Consider the following 21,784-nt stretch of genomic DNA (forward strand, 5'->3'; position numbering starts at 1 on the left):
AATGGGAAACAGCCTACTGTAACGTCTGCGATTATATAAAATAAGATAAAAAATAAAACTTTATGAATTTACGAAAAGACGCAGAGATTTACAGTCTCTAAAATGTTATCAATTATACATAAAAATTACCAAAACTTACCATTTGGGTTCATAAATGATACGAATACAATCAGTACAAAAGTCTCATTTTTAGTCTTCACCACCACATGTAACATAATGTTAGAAAGTTTTTCCGTCATTCTGAGTTCATTATAGTCAAAAAGGCAATGATAAAAATTAAACATGGCAGTTCATCTTTTAGGTTGCTAAAGGCTTTGCTTTTTGGGGTTTCTGATGTTTGTCTACTTTTGAAAGGATCGGATGTCAGAAGCACTTTAATGAACACACTCATGTTATTACCATGTTTCTCTGTAAACCAATAGCATTTAGCTGCACGTCTAGCTCCACCTTTTGGTACCATTTTGTTGTGCTAGGTTCCCTTTGGAAAGGGAAACGGGCATAAAAGCGCACCGACCCGTACCGTACCACTCATTGGAAATAGGCCAATACCGTAAGAGTAAGCTGACTGGGCAAATGCCATACAAATCACTGGCACATTCATTTTAAAGTGTTACTAAACATGCACCCTCAGAAAGCTAAAACTAGTAGAATTTACATGTTGCCTTTTTACGTAGCATTATTGTTTCAGCCTCATTTATAAAAATCCCATCGAGTTTGGAGATTAAGTTGTCCTTTCAGTTGTTGCATAAGTCATTTACTATAGGTTTCATCTCCTTGAAACATGCAATGAAACGGTTTCAATCAAGTAGTCCTCCTTTCTCCAGTTGCTGAATTTGTTGAATGCAACATTTAATGCAGTTGTTGGATGGATTACTTCTCTTTAGAGATAAATCATGAAAATGGTCTGGGGGCAAATTATTTCTCAGGGTACTTGGCCTAATGGTTAGTTCCTAAATTGTAGTTCCAATAACTTTCTAGTGCAGAAGTCCCTTTCCTGGCATGTTTGCACTGCAGGAAGGATTTTGTTTTTACAAACTCCTTTTTGAGGAACTAAATTAGCTCCTACTTCAGAGCAGAATATAACTCAGAACATCAACAACCCATCATGTAATCATTGGGCAGATGCATAACATCCAAAACACTGGCATATTATTTAAAAGTGTAGACATAGAAAGCAAGATATACATACAGTATACAGAAAACTGATGCTATAGAGGCAATGATATGTTGCCTAGATTGTAATTTAGATGACTATTCTACCTCCATTATTGTTATTCTACCTCCATAAAATCACTATCGTAAAAAACATTATCACTAAGTGCCTAACATAACAGACAAAAACATCATGTAGTCTAATGTTATGTAAGTAATTTGGTTTGTTCACCTAAAAGAGTAAACATTGTGACTCATTGGTATAAATATAGCATTTGATGACTAGTAGAGCACAAGGAAATGTTCTGTAAAATGATTATTTTTTATCTGAATCTATGTTTGGTATGAAACACAATAATTGCGCACTTCTCCTTTAGCTCTCTGGCTTCTCAGCGTTCTCCTCAAACCATAGTAATCTCATGTCTCCTCCAGAGTTCAGATGGGGATCTCAACAATGCCACAAACTGCTCAGAGTTGCTAAGATACCAAAGTCATCAAAAGTCAGAGATTTAAATATGAACTCTCATCAGATTCTCATCTCATCAAAGGCTATGCTACACATCCGTTTTATAGCTCTTCGCTCCTGCTGAATGTCAACAGTTTCATTTGTGTCTGTCTGATACTTAAGTGAAACATAATTAAGAGCTTCATTAAGTCCCGGAGCACTTAAAGAGCAACCTATGAGAAGAAAAACACACTCCCATCTATCACGTTTCAGTTCCTGTGAAATCACAAATAAAATGTGCCCATATGTGTCCAATAATATGCCTTCAATGACATTTAATTAAAATAAAAAAAATAAATTAGAGTTTATCAAATCCCAGAACTCCTAATACCCATAGTAAAAAATGCACAATGCCAGAAAATTTACAATCAATCATTGACAGAAGGAAATTTTAAAAAGTAAACAATGTAAAACATCTGAATTGGTCATTGATAACCAAAAAATCTACAATAGTGAAAGAATCAAGGAACATCAACCCAATCTCCTATTAGAGTTGATGTTCAAATGACTTTTGAATGTTTTAAATTAGGGCTGGGCCTAATCAAGATTTTGCTTTTAGGCCAAATCATACTTGTTATCTTGACAAATAGATTTGATTGGCATCGCTGGGAATGTGAAAAGTCACAGCCATTAAAATCTGTAGGAATTACACCACTGATAAATCAAAAAATTACAATCTTTAGTTTTATATACTGCCAAACAAACATATGGTAGGCGGTAAAATGACCACTCATTTAGCTTTGCATTGTAAACATAGCATTTTGTTGCATATTGAGAAAATATCCAACATTTTCGATCCTTTGGTTTAATTGTTGTATTAGGGACATTGAGGAGGATGCAATTTTTGGCTTTAGGTGAGTCCTTTATTCTTTTATAGTGTGCTATAGGTTGTTTTACATATAATATTATGCAGATTAAGCAACCACTCAATGAGAACAGCATTCTTAATCTGGTCCAATGGTTGAAAAGAAAGCACTAAATGCAATCACTAAGAGGCTAGGATGGTCTATAGAATTCGGATCACGTGATTTCCTGTGTTCTCTGAATTTTAAAAACATGTAAAATAAAGGCATTATGTTGAAATATGTTTTCCTAAAGGGTTCAAAGAACAAAGTTAATTTTAATGCAGAAGAAGTTTCAGGTAGTCACAATCAACTGTCACACACAAATGAAGTAATTGTCCCACCTTTAGTTAACTTGGTGATGGTCATGGCCATTCATCAGTATATGGATTATTAGGTGGATGATTGTGAGATAAGGTTAATGCTATTAATTTCCAATCTTGGAAGAACTGATTTGCCCCACACTGCCTCCACACCCCAGCTATGACGCGACACCATACACGTTATTACAACTACTACATTAATATATCCTCACATTTACATGATGCTTTTCTAGACACTCAAAGTGCTTTACACAACTGGGAGGAGGGAGGGGTCTCTTCATCCACCACCAGTGTGCAGTATCCACCTGGATGACGCAACAGCAGTCATATTGCGCCAGACCACACACCACACACCAGCTGATTGGTGGAGAGTGATGAGGCCAATTATGATATGGGGATGGTCAGGAGGCTATGATGTAACAGAGACCAGTGGGCAAATTTTGCCAGGATGCCGGGGTTAAACCCTTACTCTTTTTTCGAAGTACATCCTGGGATTTTTAACGACCACAGAGAGTCAGGACCTCAGTTTAACGTCTTATCCAAAAGACGATGCTCACTGAGCAGTATAGAGTCGCCTTATCTATACTGCGCCGTTAGGACCCACACAGTCTGCAGGTTGAGCACCCCCTGCTGGCCTCACTAACACCGCTTCCAGCAGCAAACTAGCTTTCCTATGTGTCCTCCAATCTAGGTACTGACCCTGCTATAGGCTTCAGTGAGCTACAATGTGAGAGTTGCAGAGAGCTAACTGCCGGCAGGGATAAGGGATCATTTATCCCAAAAATGTGCTGTTATATTACACACTCTCTGGCCATCTAGATTTAATTTAATTTTACAGCTAATTAGTAAAGGACCAACCTAAACATGAACAAAATCTACATCTGGAAATTCTTTTATCCTCTTACTAAAATGACTGGATTTCGCACTCAAAATTTCACCAAATAAAATGAAATTTCACTGCACTTTTTGAGGTTTTATAATGTTTTGTGGTTTTGCAATGTTCATGAGCAAAATATCTAGCATCACAACAACCCAAACTATCCCCAGTACTTTTTAGTAAATCAATGATTCACAAATCCATTCAAACAAAACTCTGCAGAGTGCAATGCTTCCTCCATCTGTCAATCATCCAGCCAAGGTCTGTAGAAACCAGGATACAGAAACTGAAATGACACTTCAGATATGGAGAAACCCATCAGGAGGGTTTTGAGGTGGGAAGCGTTGAGCAAGATCAGGTGCTTTTGCAACTGTTTACGAAGTCCCTGTTCATATTCATTCACCAATTCAAGCTCGTCACAGTAAAAAGACGGACTTCCCGCTGTGATCTAAGGAAAGGAACGTTCCTTTAAGCAAGACTGCTTATGCACGATTTGTGTGCATGTGTGCGTGGACACGAGAATTCAGATGACGCTTGTTTACACGTAAAAAACCTCTCTCAGGCTGCCATCTCGAGATCCACTTGTTAATTTCTGGTGCCTTGCTGAAGAGAAAATTCATTAACCTCAGAGCCACACAGCCATGTGGTGAAATGTGCATGTTTAATGTGCCTTAAAAGAGCTTTTTAAAGACGTAAACAGGCTAATTGGCAGGACTGTAGGCAACACGGCGCATCACACACACCAGCTCACTCCTAAAGAGCTTTTCGTGTTCGCACTTCATTGGTACTCTGCCCTGAACACGTACATGCTCAACCTTGTATGTACACCCTTGTGGGGACTGGTTCTTAATATATGCTAATTATAATAACTATAGACTAACTTCCACTAACCCTAAAATAAACAACAAGCAATGAGTGGTGGCGTGTTGCAGTCATTAGCTGTGATCATCAGTGTATGGCACATTCAAAAATGCTACATTTAAGGGGACAGCAGCTTCTCATTGGGGCAGCACTCCTAAAGGTACATCTTTATACCTTATTTGCCCTTAAAACTTCATAGTAGTAAATTAAAGGTTTATATTAATACTTTAAAAACTGAAGTATACAAGTAGCTGTCTTTTTAAGTACACTACCTCAGTGACTAGATGTTGTACCCTTAAAGGAATAGCTCAAAGGAATAGCTCATCTAAAAATGTAAACTCTTTTACTCACCAACCATTTCCCTCCAATCCTATACGAGTTTCTTTCTTTTGTGAAAATCTTTCTAGTGGCTACTGTTAAGTGTCTGTTTACCAACAATCTTTAAAACATCCTCTTTTGTCTTCAAGATAAGACAAAAAAAACTCATTTGGTTTTGTCATATGGAGAATTCCTTTAATATTTGAGGTATATGCTGTGGGCAATTTGTTTGCTTAAGTGCATTGTACATTAGATTTTATTGTAACACTTTAAAATAATGGTTGACCGAACAATCAGTGTTGCCAGATATAGCTAACTTTTTCCAACCCAATAGCTATCCAAAACGCCAAAAATATTAGATTAATTTCTTATTTAATTAAACAAAATTAACCTAGTAACTTTACCTGTCATATTTTTTAATACAGCAACCAACACCAGCAGTCAGAGAACCACAACATGACCAGTACTCAAAGCACTTCCCCCTCTCACCCACACACCACACTTAATGTTAGAGTATGTTTTACTTTCGAAATCGGGTATACATTCGTCCTATTTGTCGTTTTAAATTATTTTGAATATAATTAAGTGCTGCTTTTCAATAAGACAACGGTTCTATGTTTGTTCATACTGTTAATTGCGAAAAAATAGATAAAAGTGATAGGATGAATCGATGTGAGATTAACTGCAGCTGCTGTGCTCAGATTTTGATACAGCTTTCCTTTACCTCTTCTTGTGGGTGCCCACGCGGTTTGAGCTATGCAGTGGTCACTACTAATTAAATGGAGTTGGAGCACACAGTTATGTTTGTTGAATAAGTTGCAAATTAAAGTTATGTATCGAAACCACCCAAATTTTGTAAACCCACCAATGCCGTTTTTTACCCGTACAATCAAATTAAAAAAAGCCCAATCTGGCAACACTGCAAACAATACTTTATTTTCATTAACTTTTAAATTTTTTAGTACCAATCTTTTCATTAACAAAGATGACTTAACACTTTAATAAATGTATTGTTCATTGTTTTGTTTAAGCAAATGGATTAAGCAACATTAATATATCATTACTTAGAGTTAACCAAATTGAATCCAGAGATTACCTTTTACAGTAAAAAATAACTCAGAAACCGACATGTCTCAATAAAAAAATTATTCTGCTTGTTCGAGACATCTGGACTGGGTTCTCATTCATCATTCTTTTTTTTCTTTTTTTTTTTAAAACAACTTGGTGCCGTGACCCGGATGTAGTCTGAAATCATTTAATTTTCTACAATTTGCCACAGAAAACTGAAATCCACCTGAATTCAATTTGAAACTTCAAAATCAAGGACACTTCACTTCAGACAGAATCTTTTGAGCTCAACCTTTCAAGGTTTTTTTTCTTCACTCTCACCAATTAGTCACTAAGCTTGCATGGTTTGGGATCGGTAGAGCTACACATCGATGGATTTGCTGCACAGTGTTTAGGCCCTCTATAGTGATTAATAAACCACACTGAACTAAGCTGAACTGAACTTAAACACTAAATACTGAACTACACTGTTTCAATTTACTATGATCTTTTATGTGAAGCTACTTTGACACAATCTACATTGTAAAAGCGCTATACAAATAAAAGTGAATTAAATTTAATTGAACCTCGATTTGATGAGTTTCACTCTTTCAAAAGAACCATACAGAGCCTATGTTCATTTGGTTATCTTATGCCCCGTAAGAGAAGAGTTAACAAACAACTGCAGGGTTTGTTTATCTATGTTGTTTAACTATCCTTTATTTCATTCATTCATTCCTTTTCTTTTCGGTTTAGTACCTTCATTAATCCAGGGTCGCTACAGCAGAATGAACCGCCAACCCATTCAGCACACATTTTACGCACGGATGCCCTTCCAGCTGCAACCCACCACTGGGAAATCCTCTATTTTAATAAAGAAGAAAAGAATATCCCTTGATTAGGCAGGGAAGTTAAGCCTTACATGCTATGTTTTATCTTTTTCTTTACCCTGAATTAAGCCAGAGAAGTTTAACGATACATGATAATTTATGTTAAATCCCGGAGTTTTAGCAACACGTGCTAATATTGTTAACTTCTGTTTTGGCAGAGAAGAAATTACGACACTTTCATTAGAAAAGTTTTAGCATTTTACCTTGAGATAGACACACAAAATGTTCAGAAAGAATACTAGACCGATCCCCAAAACTGAAAATGGTGATTTAACAACTTTATTGTCCATTCAGGATTTCAAATCGCTGCTAAGACAGTACATGGACTCAATAACAACAGAGTCAGTGAGACTAAATTTGACAAAGAAATATGGCATTTACCCAGATAATGTTTGGACATCAGAAGAATGCAAGAAAGTGCTTGATGCATGCATTTGCAAAAATAATGTGAAAGGCAATATCTGCTGCCACAGAGAATTCATATTATCTCGAACTAAACAACAACTCAGGCTAAATCAGAATTAGAGAGACAAATCCAAGAGCTATATCACAATAAAATCTGTAATTAATACATAATAGTTAAATGAATAAAAAATAATAATTACACTCAAATAATAGTAATCTGAATTACCCATTTTACTGACCGCTGTATGAACTGCCCAGCAGAATTTGTATAATTCAATTTTGCATCCAAAACAATTTTAGGTAAAATGACTTAGAAATGAGGGATGTTTCAAGTCATTGTATATTTTAGGTTGTAATCAATCCGGTACCAAAACTATCTGTTTCATAACCAACAATGGGAACTCATTTTCTTTCTTTCTTTTTTTTTTTTTTTTCATAATCCCTCTAGCTAGGAACAAGTTTGCGTCTTTTTCAGTCTTTGTCTTCCATTTCGAAAAGGTGAAGGTCAGACGTGGCTGTTCCTGCTCCAGGCCTCAGAGGCAAAATCTCTCTAATGCACTCGGAATCTGGCACATACACCTTCCTCCCACACAGGATGTCCTGGTGGGGCAGAGAGCAAACGCGGCAAAGACGACAGAGAGAGAGAGAGATAGAATCCACCAGAGCATAAACCCCCTGGAGACTGACAGTACAGTATATGTATCTGTGATGAGTGTGTGTGTGTGTGTGTGTGTGTGTGTGTGTGTGCGCGTGCATGCGTGTGGGTGTATCACGGAGAGGAAAGGACATGTGGCAGATTTAAGAGCACTTGTGTGCAGAACGAAGGTGTTTTCCGCCAAGTCGCGGGAAAAAAAAATTGGTCAAAACACGGGCTGATTGCCATGGTTATAATTACACTAATGGCTTCATTACGGGCATTAATTCAGCCCTCATCAGTCTTTTGCCAGTGATTAGTTCAAAGTGGAGGAGGGGTGAAACGTACAGTTCTCAAAAGAAAACGATTTTCCTAAACACGCTGAATCTACCGGATCAAGATGTCCTCCCACAATCCCTCATCGTTTTGTAACACGCTGAGACACTGTGGCCAATATCATCAGATGGAGTTTGTCAGATGGAAACTGATATAATCCTGATTTACTGTTATGACACCAGCTGAAGGTGCGCTCAAAAGGACAATTCTTCGCCTGAACTTAATTCAATTGCGGACAGCGCTTCCACTCGTTGGAAATGGGTTTTCCTGATGGTAAATTAAGCTGCGAACCTTGTGAAATGAAATTGAGTAAATGAAATAAAATGAGATTGATCCGATTAAACCTACCGTTGGATATTTAGATCAGACTGCATGGATTTTAAACACCTGATAGCTATGAGATCAGATATCTTAAGATGAAAATATATCTGGTGTAGGACCTTTTTTCCATCAGAAATTGGAAAATGGAAATTGTATTCTTATTTGAAATATCCACCAGTAATAAATTCACTGCTGCTGAAATCACATACTTCCTTACTACAATGTTAAAGAAGCAATGTGTTTGCAGAGTAGTATGTGTGAATTCCTTTGAAATACAACAGATGTGATGACCTACTATTTACGCCAAGACTTTAAAGTGCTAATGTAACAGACACTTTACTATTTCATAAAGCAACTGAAAAGTCATATGAATGGAAGTAAAGTGACGCAACTGACCCTGATAGGCTACGTGATTATGACATGAAACGTGAAAGATGTAATATGTCAAAATCTCTTTCATTCTGCACATATTCGTAACATTTGTGAGTTATATAAATTTAATTGTAATATTCTGCATTTTAAGAAAGATTGTGATCTTTGCATATGCTATATAATATGCTGTTAACACTGCTGATTCAAATGTTATCACTTGATTGAATAGGCGTTATCAGTGGCTATTAGCTGATAGATATGGACCACTAGGGGCCTTCAGCACCTACTAGTAGGCTCAGAAGGCTGTTATCATCCATCCACATGGTTAATCACCTATAGATTATACGCCTATACGGCTGCAGCTGAAAGGTAACGAGAATTTTTTATATTGTTTATTAAATTTCCCCTTGATGTATTTTGTTAACGTCTACCCCAACCCTAAACCCAACCTTCACAGTAATGTAAAAACAGATCTGGATCTTGAGTCTCCTCTATTATAGCTGATTGGCCATGTGGATGGACGATTACAGTGTTCTGAGCCTATTAGTAGGCACAAAAAGGCCCCTACTGGCCTATATCTATCAGCTGATAAACACTGATAACGTCTATTCAATCGAATGACAACATTTGAATCGGGTGGTTGAAAGAAAAGCAACATACTGTTTTCCGTTAAAACAGCAATTTACTGTAGAAAACAATACATTTTGGGCAATGCTTTGCATTTTATGGGCAATTTTTACCAGTAATTACTGCTTTTCCACAATACATATTTGCACTTAAAAGTAATTAAAGTAATAAAATACTTTAATTGTACTTTATTAACGTCTACCCCAACCCCAACCCTAAACCCAACTGCCACAGTAAATGTAAAAACAGATCTGGAGTCTTCTGTTAGTATAGCTGATTGATCAGGTGAATGGATGATTACAGCCTTCTGAGCCTACTAGTAGGCGCAGAAGGCCCCTACTAGCCCATATCTATCAGCTGATAACCACTGATAATGCCCATTCAATCGAATGACAACATTCGAATCAGGTGGTTAACAGCACAGCAACCTACTGTTTTGCATTAAAACAGCAATGTACTGTAGAAAGCAAGACATTTTGGCCAATACTTTGCCTTTTATGGGCAATGTTTAACAGCAATCTACTGCTTTTTCCATAATACGGATTTGCACTTGTTTATAAGATTTTATGCAGATGCACTCCCAAGGCAGAATCATCCAAATCAATCTAACATTATAAATTCTTTCCAAATAGAAAGATTAAGTCATCTGGTGAAATTGTATTTATATTGCAATGTATATTGGAAAATAAAACAATATTGCAATGTTACATTTTTCCAGTATCGTTTAGCCCTTGCAACGCTCATGCTACTGTGATGGTTAGGTTTAGGGTTAGGGTATGTGTAGATGCTAATAACTGTAAGGGTTGGGGTATAGGTTTACACGTTGATAACACACAAAGTAATAGGTAATTTAATCATTAATACAAACAATTCTTCTTTCTAGCAACAAATACTCATGCATTCATGTTCACTACATATTGGACCTGAAACAGTATGTCATCATGCTACAGGTGGCAGTGAGGACACACTTCCACTATTGGGAAACTTTTATAGCACTGACTGGTAACTTCAACAAAAAAAAACATTTCTTCATTAAAGGGGACCTATTTTACACCTTCTACAAGATGCAAGATAAGCCTTCTGTGTCTCAACAATGTGTCTGTAAAGTTTCAGCTCAAAATAACCAGCAGATTATTTAGTATAGCCTCCAGAATTTACCCATTTTGGTGTTTGAGTATACTGTAGCTGTTTTTGTAGCCTGTAGCTTTAAATTCAAATGAGCTGCTTTCCCCTCTCACCGTTCCCACATGCGTGTCTGCTCCTTATAATGCGTTGCATCAGATAAACAGCACAGTGACAGACAGACTCAGCCGAAATACAGCTCATTAAACATACCAAGTTTTTATTTAATGTATTTGTTGGGGAGTTTTTTCAAGCCTTTCTGAAATGATGAGTCACACACAAATTCTGTTTGCAGCGCACACACAGACAGCGTTTACTGACCCCATGCAGCTGTAGTGATTATAGTACTTAAGGATTACATAGTATTTTATGGTCTACATTACAAACATGCTGTTTTAAAAACGTTTTTAACTTATAAAAGTTTTTAAAAAAAACACAGAGAGTTGTAAAATTTGTTCTAATCCTAGTTTATTTGCAAAAAAAATGTTCTGTGGACATGTGTATACATGTCATTATAAAAACATGGCGTCTGTCTAATTCTGTCTAATTTGACAGAATTTTATTAAAAGGAGATTTGTAGTGTTTCTATCGCTCCAATATTGAACACACAGTTCTGTTAAAAGTTGATTTACATCATAGGTGCCCTTTAATATTTGTTCTGGCAGCAATAGACAAAGTCCATTATAGCATTTGTATGACCAAAAAGAGAAACTTAATAATTAGAATAAAACATTCTACAACTATTAGTATAAGTAAGGAATATTTGCTGACAGTTTGTTGAATATAAGAAAATAATACCCATCTGAGGAGGTGATGCGGCCAGGACTTAAAATGTAGTGTAGATGTTATACAAATTCAACAGACCAGGGTCAATTGTTCCACTATCAAAGTTAGTTCATAGCAAAGTTAGTTCGTATCGTCAACTCTTTCAGTGTTTAAAGACGGACCTTAGTCAAATGATTTCTAAGTTACTAAAGTTTACAGTACTTAAATATCACTACAATATTATGGGTTGAAAGATATGGTGTAAATGCTACTCTACGAGTGTAAACATGTAAACACCGCAATCAAACTATTACCGCCGTGTAGAATTTTCGTCGCATTTTGTGACAGGAATAACCACATGGCTTTCTGACGCTACCTACCGAGTGCATCTAAGTTACAGAGAAATGCTGAGGTTTTCTTTCTCTCATTCGCCGTGTGGTATCAAACATTGCATTACAAATACACGCTTACAGCATTTCCTAGAATCAAATATATTGTTTGTCATGAGGGGCATGAATGATATTCCTGAATAAAAGTGCCAAACTGCAGTTAAAGTCCACCATTTAATAATTTGTCGAATTCTTGATTACTGATGTTCATATAAACACAGTCACTGTCTTTATCCCTTGCGTCTGTGTGTTTGTTTTGCCTCTATGAAAATCAGGTGTGCCCAAACCGCAACTCCCATTTTTATGCAAATTTTTATGCACCGTCCCTCCTTTCCCTCCTGAAACTGAGGTTTATGGGCCTTTAACACCAGCATGTGGTCCAGATGCCAATGAATGACGCAGACTTCAATTTTACAAATTCTAATGAATTGCACTCAATTAAATCAAATTGTGACAAAATCTCCATGAATTGTTGCATTAGCTCATTTTAATTACACAAATTGAGCGAGCAGCAAAATTATTTTTGACTGCATGTTTTAATGAGTGTGATATCCGCATGCAGACTGAGTTTCCCTCCAGCGTAACTGGTTCCCATTTATGATAGAAAGGGAACATGTGATCAGCCTAAGGGCCCTCAGTATGTTTTCAATTCCCTGTGGTCTTTCTCAAAAAAATGTAAGATTTGAAAAGCGAAAACACACACCAACATAAAGTGGTGTTTTGAAGCGTGGCCATCACAGCAGCACTCGTCAAATGAAGCAGTGTCTCACAGGCGCTTTTGTCTGGTCATTTCTTCTTCTTAGAATCCTCTACATTAAAGCCGCGGAGAGAAACCGCTGAATGTATCTGTTCAGAAACAAACACACAGACGGAACATCAAAGCCTGTGGACTGCAGTCGGAGTGGACAGTGAGTGACCTGTTCAGACGCTGAGTGCAGAACAAGATTACATGAAAGGCCACAGCAAATCTAAATTAGACTTTTATGCCTTTTAGTCCATGTGTGCTCGCTTTGAGGGAAACTATATGCTAGTGTACACGCAAATGTTTGCGAGATTCCCTTTAATGTGTTGAAAATAAAATAAAATAAAATAAAATAAAATAAAATAAAATAAAATAAAATAAAATAAAATAAAATAAAATAAAATAAAATAAAATAAAATGCAATTAGCATATAGACGAACGTGGTTTTGATGCAACTGAAGCCAAAAAGAAACTGATTTATTGTGTCTCCAGTAGGAGTAGGAAATATGTCAATACATGAAAACATTAAAATGCTCCATAAGTAGTCATTTTATTGAGGAGAAGTATGTCCTTTAATATATTACTGTGTTCAAATGACAACAAATGCTGGTGCTCTTGGGCTTAAAAGCTTCTTGCAACAGATCATATTTATTCTTTGAATATATTTCGCTTTTATACACCCACACCTCCTGCAGCTCTGGTTCTCATATGTGACTATTACTATATTAGTAAAACATACACAAACAGCCAGCCATGTTTAGACACAAACATAGATTATCTAATTAGAACGGAACAGAAGAGAATAAAACAGAATAGAATACAACATAAAATAGAAATAGAAAAGAATACAATACAACAGAACAAATTAGAATAGAATAGAATAGAATAGAATAGAATAGAATAGAATAGAATAGAATAGAATAGAATAGAATAGAATAGAATAGAATAGAATAAAGCCGAATAGTATAGAATAGAATAGAAAAGCATGGAACGGAACAGAACAGAACAGGATAAAAAAAGAACAGAATAGAATAAGTCAAAAGTATATTTCAAACATTAAAAATATTTTATTTATTTTTATTTAACAGCTTCAATTTTTTATACATTAGAATGTCACTTTTTCTCAGCCAAAAAAAATTCATGCTAAAATAAAATTTTATGTAATAACAGTTCCATACCAAAACATTTGGTACAAGAATCATTTGATGAAAGGTTTTTAATTAACATACTTGACGGCACGGTGGCTCAGTGTTAGCACTGTCACCTCACAGCAAGAAGGTCACTGGTTTGAGTCCCGGCTGGGACAGTTAACATTTTTGTGTGGAGTTTGCATGTTCTCCCCGAGTTAGCATGGGTTTCCTCCGGGAGCTCTGGTTTCCACCACAGTCCAAAGACATGAGGTATAGGTGAATTGGATCTAAATTGGCCGTAGTGTATGAGTGTGTGTGTGAATGAGCGAATGTATGGGTGTTTCACAGTACTGGGGTTTGGCTGGAAGGGCATCCGCTACGTAAAACATATGCCGGAATAGTTGGTAGTTCATTCCGCTGTGGTGCCCCCTGATGAATAAGTGACTAAGCCTAAGGAAAACGATTAAGATACTTAAAATACTAAGTAAATGTAATTTTACACGTGTTTACTTTGCCACTATCCTATATTTTGCCTATTTGTCAGTAAGAAGGTTTTAATATTTTAAAATGTAAAAGTATATAGTATGATCAATTAAGTACAGGTCCAAAGTATGTTTTTTTTTTTTTTTTTTTTCATTTTTACCTAAATTCATTTGTTGCGCTGAATGTTATTTGAATTCTTTGAAAGTTACTAGCATTTAAATGTTTACTTGCAAAGAGCTTTCCAGATAACATGTGAAATCCCAGTATGCTAAAAATATGGCAGCCCATGATAAACCTGAACTTAACTGAGAGAGAATGCATGACAATGTGAAGATCTTCTAGCCACAAGCTAAAGTATTAAATGTTTTCGATTCACATTTTTGACCATTACATAATTCCACACATTTATGTGCAGTTATAGTTTTGGCAGCGTTACTATTAATCTAGAATGTAGAAAATGAGCAGGTGTGTCATTCACATTTTATGAGAGCATTACACATAAATCGGCGAGTTCAGTCAGAAATGGCTGCATTCTTAATTTGTTCATTTATTAACACAGTGCATAACATTATGTTTAGGAGTCAGACAGACCACATATATCCACACAAACCATCCACAACAATCTCAACTTGTAATAACTGACTATTCTGTCTTCATCATTTCATCAGATGCTACTGAATTTATCTTTATGGAACATGAAGAGCTCCCTCTAAAGGTCTGAAGACTGACTGCAAGGTATCACAACTGTTCTCTTTCAAAGTCCAGCCTCACACACACACACACACACACACGTCCCCTTAAACTCAACTCTCTCTCAACCTACTCTCTCTCTCTCTTCACACACTCCCCTTCAAATCGCGATCCATCATTGTCCTCTAAATCAATAATCAATCTACAGTCTTCTCCTCTCACCCCATCTGTCTCCATTGGCCGGAGCGTTGCTCTCTGCCTGTATAGATCATCATTTGGGTCCCTGTAATTGCTGGTCAGAGGGAGAGAGGCCATTAAAGACAGTATGGTCACTGGCTCTTTCTTTTCCCCTCTCTTTGACCCAGTTCAGGCACTTCTTGGCTTCTCTCACACCACTTTTCCTCACTCTCTCACTTGCCAGAAACTCTAACAAAGCTACAGATGAAGATGTCAGCCAGGGCACTAAAAAAGATCAGCACTTTGTGTGGAAGTGATCATCAGTTTAAACTATTTTATCTTTAAGTTATATTTTTACATTTCTTATACTTTGCTGTTTGTCTCATTGTCAAAAAAACAAGTATATACAGTCTTGTAGTGGTTTTATACTAATAGGGCCGGGACACTTCATGTTTGATGCTTCATTCGCATCTGGTGTGAACGCAGCATAAACTACTTTTTTATATTTTTTAAGTGTACAGTATACATAAATTATTGTCATTAATATATTTATCACAATGATACCAGAACATATTGTGATATATTTGTAAGTCCAACCAATCAATCACACCACAGCAACTTAAAGCATTTAGTCATTTAGATATACAGTAGTCAAGACAATCTACTGAATTTATCTGAACTAAGCAACAGGAATGGGAGAAAAAGTTGTTGACCATGTCTATCTCTCCATAACCACACTATCCTCATATTGTGTTGGCCACTTCAGTAAGATAGCTCACCCTATCATAAAGCTCCAATCATCTCAAAAAGATCACTACTCAAATGGCCTCTACAGTCACAGTCTACATGCCAGACCAGCAGAACACCTTTGGGATGTGGTGGAACAAGAGATTTGTATCATGGATCTGCAGCCGACAAATCTGTAGCAACTGTGTGATGCAATCGTTTCAATACGGACCGAAATCTCTGAGGAAAATTTCCAGCACCTAAAGTTGTCACAAATAATTAAGGCAAAAGAGAAACCAACCTGGCACTAGCAAGATGTACTTAATAAACAGACCTGAGAGTGTAAGTAGAAGCATATTTTCAGTAAGCCTAGGTTGAATATGTTTCTCTGATTGGCTAAATGCACTGAATCAATGCACAAAATACCTGTTTGCATGTTCACAACCATGCCTAAATGGGTTAATCTGATCAAAATCGACAAGCTGCATAAACAGAAACTAACTTTTATTCATTCATTCGGCTTAGTTTTTTATTCATGAGGGGTTGCCACAGCGAAATGAACCACCAACTTTTCTGGCATGTGTTTTATGCAGAGGAGGCCCTTCCAGCTGCAACTCAGTACTGGGAAACACCCATGCACTCTTGCATTCACCCACAATCATGTATTACAGTCAATTTTTGTTTTACGCAATTTACCTATAGAGCAGTGGTCCCCAACCTTTTTATCACCGCGAACCAGTCAACGCTTGACAATTTTACTGCAGACCACAGGTGGGGAGGGGGGTGTTGGGGGGCGGAGGGTGGTGGTTCATAGGTTGCTAGGCAATCATCAACTGTTTTCTCAGAGGATGACAAGCTGACAAAACATTGCTGTAACTCTGATTTAAGTTTTATTTATGGAGAAAATTACAAACTGCTTCCGTGTTTGGGTGTTCTGTGTTTGTCTGATATAATTAGTCCACCAAAAACTGCATTTCATACAAGCTGAAGCTGATCCGTTCCTGTCACGTGACATGCGATGTGATCGCAGCATTCATTCAACTGGGTGCATCCGAAAGGCACAAGCGCATCACGCCACTTGTGTGCACAAGCCACACACCTCCATTTCAAATAAAAACTTGTGCAACCTCTAGAAAAAGACGCAATATGCAAACGGCCCCTAAAAGGCCACCATCATTTGCGATCTCAAGCAGTTGATCTTCTTGCACAGACATGGTGGAGCCACCTGATTTGTTGACAAATGGGTTGCGGATTTATTCATTGGCAATTCGTGGTTCCTTCCCTGGGCCTTTTCCCTCTAGCAAAGAAACTTTCCAAAGACGTCTGTTACTCATTTTACTCATTTTGCTGCTTGGGTTAAATTTGGGTGCTCTAGTGACCGAGATGTAAGCAGCCATTTTTCAACATAAAAGACTTTTCAAAATAAAAGATCGTTCAGACTTAGATGATAAATAAAATGGGGAAAAATTAATGATTTCTTGTGCGACCCGCTACCAATCAGTCTGGTGGTTGAGGACCACTGCTATAGAGCATGTCTTTAGGCTGTCGGGAAGACCGGAGCACCCGGAGGAAACCCACGCCAACATGGGGAGAACATGCAAACTCCACACAGAAACACCAACTGGCCCACCCAGGACTCGAACCAGAGACATTATTGCTGTAAGGCGAACCACTGAGTCACCGCACCACCTAAACCATTTTTCAGTCAAACTCAAATCAAATAGGTGATGAAAATTAAACATGCCGTTGTTTTACTTAGAGCTAATATTTACTAATAGTCACTAATTAGTGCAAACATCCGTTATTAGAGTCAGTCTGCGGGGTGATTCATTCGACCGATTTAAAAATCTTTATGTGTTTATAGCAAAAAATATGGGCAGCTAAAATGTCATGCATCAGATTCGGTGGTGACCAATGCAGAATATAAATAGATTTACCATCCTAATCAAGGGCAAATTCAAAAGAAAGACACAACCAGGTGACATATTTTCCACTTTATTCCTCCTCCTTCAGAACTAACTGTGCTCCACTATTTCGTTTTGTGCTGTACAGCTATAAGTTGTTCCTGTAACCCTCTGTACTCTCCCAAAAACCTGACAGTTCATCTCTCCGATTCTAGGCTACATTTCCCCATCTCCTTCTGCGCTCCCAAGCTACTGGGATTAGCTTTTTCTAGCTTAATTAAAGCAACGGGTGGGCGTAAATTTCTGACATCCATCACACATTAGCTACTAAATTGTTGCAGTGTCACAACATGCTTAAACATTGTTTCATAACATTGAATAACAGGTTAGAACATCAAATGCTCACATACAGCATTGTGTTTAAAGTATAGGGTAATTAGAAGTACTGTTTTTCCTATCTTCAGCTCTGTTTTTATTGTTCTGATTAAAGTTGTGTTTCGTCCCTACTACACATTTCCCAAAACATTTTTCTGAGCAGTATTAGGAGTCTTGTGACACAAAAATAGCATAATCAATGGTAATCAATCATGTCAGTATATTTTAAAGATCAAAACCAATCCAATCACATTGCCATACTAATCAAGTAGCATTTGAGTTTATTTTCTTTGGTAGGAAATTTGTCTTGAACTTAAGCTGCACGTTTTCCTGAAGCCATTCTGAGGCAGTGAGCAATGGAAAGAGCAGAGAAGACGTGAAATAAATTTTCTAGTTATAGCCAGTGGTGTAAAGTAACATTACAAATACTCAGATGACCGCAGTTTTACTCAAGAATTGTACTTTATTAAGTAGATTTAAAAAAATGTCCCCTTTTACTTTATTTACTTACATTTTTTGTTGCTTCAACCTTCAGTCACCACCTTGTACTACAAATTATACACTGTAAAAACCTGATATGATAAATGAACTCAAACTGTTTGAGGCAATCTCATTGCAGCAAAACATTTAAGTTTTGAAACAAAAGGGTGAGGACTGGCTTGGTAGTAGAGTTAAGTTAAAACAAAACATTAGGTTTGAGTTCTGCGTAATGTAATGCGTCACCATAACTCTTTCAAAAGAAGTCAAAATCTTAAACTCTTAAGTCAAAGAAACGTTTTTAAAAACTATAAGTTAAACTAACTTGATTTAGTGATTTTCACTGAGGTTTCACATTGCACTACAGAATGTTTTGTTTTCAAATACATACTTTAATTGCATGAATTCTATTGAATGAGGTCGGTATGCAGATGGTTTTAATGCAATGGTCTTAATGCACACACCTAACCCCACCCCTCACAGTGGCATCACTAGCTTCATTGAGTGCATTGTGTCTGACATTGCTAGAAATGGATATATGCACTCTCATTTTTCAAATTCAAGTTTGCATCCAGACACTATTGATTCTATCAGTGTTGCATGAGCTTGGTTTGTGGCACCAACTGCTAGACTCTCATAGGGTGTACTCACACTAGGCTATCCGAAATGTGGGTACACGCATTTCACGGTTTGTTTGAAAAGTGTGAGTACTTCATATCACGCCTGGGTGCGATTCAGCTGGCCGGCCCTGGCCCAGTTGGAAGAGGTGTCCAGAGTGTGGTTCAGTTGGCTTTGGCGTGGTACACTCGCACCTGAGCACGAAACTGAATACGCAACATCACTTTTAAGGAACTGCTTCTTATGGATTTATTAATCATTCTCACTTTCAATAAAAGCAAACTGTCATAGTTGTTTAAATATGCAAACCCCTCACTGCAGGTCAGCTGCCACCTTCAGCAAGTGAAGTGGTTACAAATTATTCTAAATTGAAAATCAAAGTTAATTTGTCTTTTTTAAGTCTGTACGCTTTCGTTTTATGAAAAAGAAATATATAAATATCGTAAATTAATGGAATGTGATGCAACGATTCACATCTTCCTGATTGGCTACTTCTGCCTGTGGACTGCATATCTAATGAGGGGAAGGGGCTTGCTGCTCAAACAATACACAGACTCTGACGTAAAGCAGCAGCAGCTCCGTGTTTCCTGTGTTTTTAATAACATTATTGTCCCTCATCATGTGGTGAGGTGCGGTACACAAACACCTTAATACGTGCAGCATGATGACTTTCATGAAAAGCGTCAAAAGTGGTAGATCTGTTCAGCAAAACATTTGACTGTGTGTCATCTCATCCCAAATGACTTAAAATAATACAAAATAATATTACTACAGCAATCTCCATTTTACTTCTAGTGAGTGTGCTTCTCTTCAAAACTGAACAGTCGCATCATCTATGAAGTAAGCGTGCTTGGGCTCGGAAGGTAAAATTGCAATGGGTGAGAGGCCGAGGGGGAAAGGGGAGGGGGTATAATCGCGCCTGGGCACGGTTCAAGACAACTGTGCCTACTAGCCCTACGTTATCATGTCTGAAATACTAGTGTGAGTACACACATTGTCGGGGTTCAAAGCACATAACCTGAGCATTAACATACCATCACAGCTAGATTTTCATCCTTTAGGTTACACAGATTTTGCCCCATGTTATCTCATCAACTTACTTTCTTACGGCCTGTTATAGGTGCATATCTTAAATGTAATATGTTTTCACATTAAATTGACACGTTTTAAATTTGAATGACACATAATTAAACTTACACATTTAAAAAACAATCTAAAGTAAGCTACATAACTTGTGGGTTATAGGGTAGAATAATGTTTATAGCATACAACTCACTACTAAGTACTTTTAGAAGTGTTACTTTTTATTCATACTTTGAGTAGTGTTTCGAACAGATACTTTTCTTTACTTGCACTACCTTTTGGCAAGTAATGGTACTTTTACTTGAGCCTGAATGAACATAAATGAATGTTATCATAGGGCTGGGTGATAAAATCATTATTGATATTTATTGACCAAACATTATTGTCAATAAAAATTTAAACGAATAAAAAAAAAAATTAAAATCGGTATAAAGTTTTGGTATGAAACGCTACAGTTTTATAAAAAGCTGACTGCTAAACGCACACCTGGAAGGAATGCCAATAAGCTTAGGGTGAAATTTTGTCATTTCCAATGTAGGCGTGAGACTTGCACCACGCGCACATGGTGTGCATCTAAACTTTTCTGAATGCCGTGAGCGCACCACAATTTATGCAAGTACAACTAACCAATCTGCTTCACACTTTGTATTGAATATACCCATTTCAGTAATAAAGGCAGACTATTTACCTCAGACAACCACAGCACACTCAAAAACTGCAGTGCTTTTTACTTTTCTCTATAACCTTCATCGTCATCTTCAAACTGCATTTGAGCTGCAGCAATGGTTTGTCCGTTTGTCGTCCGCTAAGAAAACGGTTGATGGCTGACTAGTTACGAGAGACGCCATAGAAAATGGTGAAGGAAACCACATGCTTGCGCTTGACAATTATGGTCAGAACAACAACACATGTAAAAAATGAGTGCCGTATAGCAGCAGTAAGGAGAATGTAAATAAAAAATGGATGTAAGGATGTCGCCAGATTGGTTTTTAGGTTTCCTTTCGTGTGCATCCCAGCCATTAACTCCCCATCTAAAAGATTGTTTTAGCATAGTGGTAATGTAGTCATTCAACTTCACAATTTTTTATTTTGCAGTATGTATTTGAATAATGATGTTTAGTATTTACTTTATAATCATTATTGACAGCTTACATATTTTGATCTACCTATACCATTGCACACACTTTGTAACATTTTATTTATCAAGTTTAAGGGTCTCTTTAACACTTTTGTTTATTTTATTGTAAAGAGATCAGATATTTTGTTTAAAAAATTTTGTTTTTGACTATTAAAACTTTTTGCTTTAGTAATGTTGTTAAATTAAAATAAAGTAGTAAAACAACAATTAAACAATTCAATAATTATTGATATCCAATAACATGAAACATGATATCATGATAATGTTTTTGCAATATTGCACAGCCCTACGTTATCATGTCTGAAATAATTGTTAAATCAGTGCATGTCAAGAAAATTTTTACATATACATTTACGAAAGCCATTCAGTAAACAAAACTTGTTGGAAAAAATATAGTGAGGAATGTTGCTGAGTACTTGCAGTATGTTACAAAAATACATCCTGACTGTGTGTCC

General features: G+C 36.8%; 1 long non-coding RNA gene across 4 annotated transcripts in view; it reads right to left on the reverse strand.

The window, feature by feature from the left end:
* The window catches only part of LOC141375597 (uncharacterized), a 123,757-nt gene that overhangs the window by 74,487 nt on the left and 27,486 nt on the right, over nucleotides 1–21,784 (reverse strand). Inside the window, exon 3 of one of the 4 annotated variants that reach the window (XR_015497694.1) lies at nucleotides 11,090–12,632. The exons of the other annotated variants lie outside the window; for them this stretch is intronic. This is a non-coding gene — a long non-coding RNA (uncharacterized LOC141375597). Of the gene's footprint in view, nucleotides 1–11,089; nucleotides 12,633–21,784 lie in introns of those variants that run through there. 4 annotated transcript variants of the gene reach the window in all.

This window comes from Danio rerio, chromosome 8 (genome assembly GCF_052040795.2).
Source record: "Danio rerio strain M-AB ecotype USA chromosome 8, GRCz13ab, whole genome shotgun sequence".
NCBI classification, from domain to species: Eukaryota; Metazoa; Chordata; class Actinopteri; order Cypriniformes; family Danionidae; genus Danio; species Danio rerio.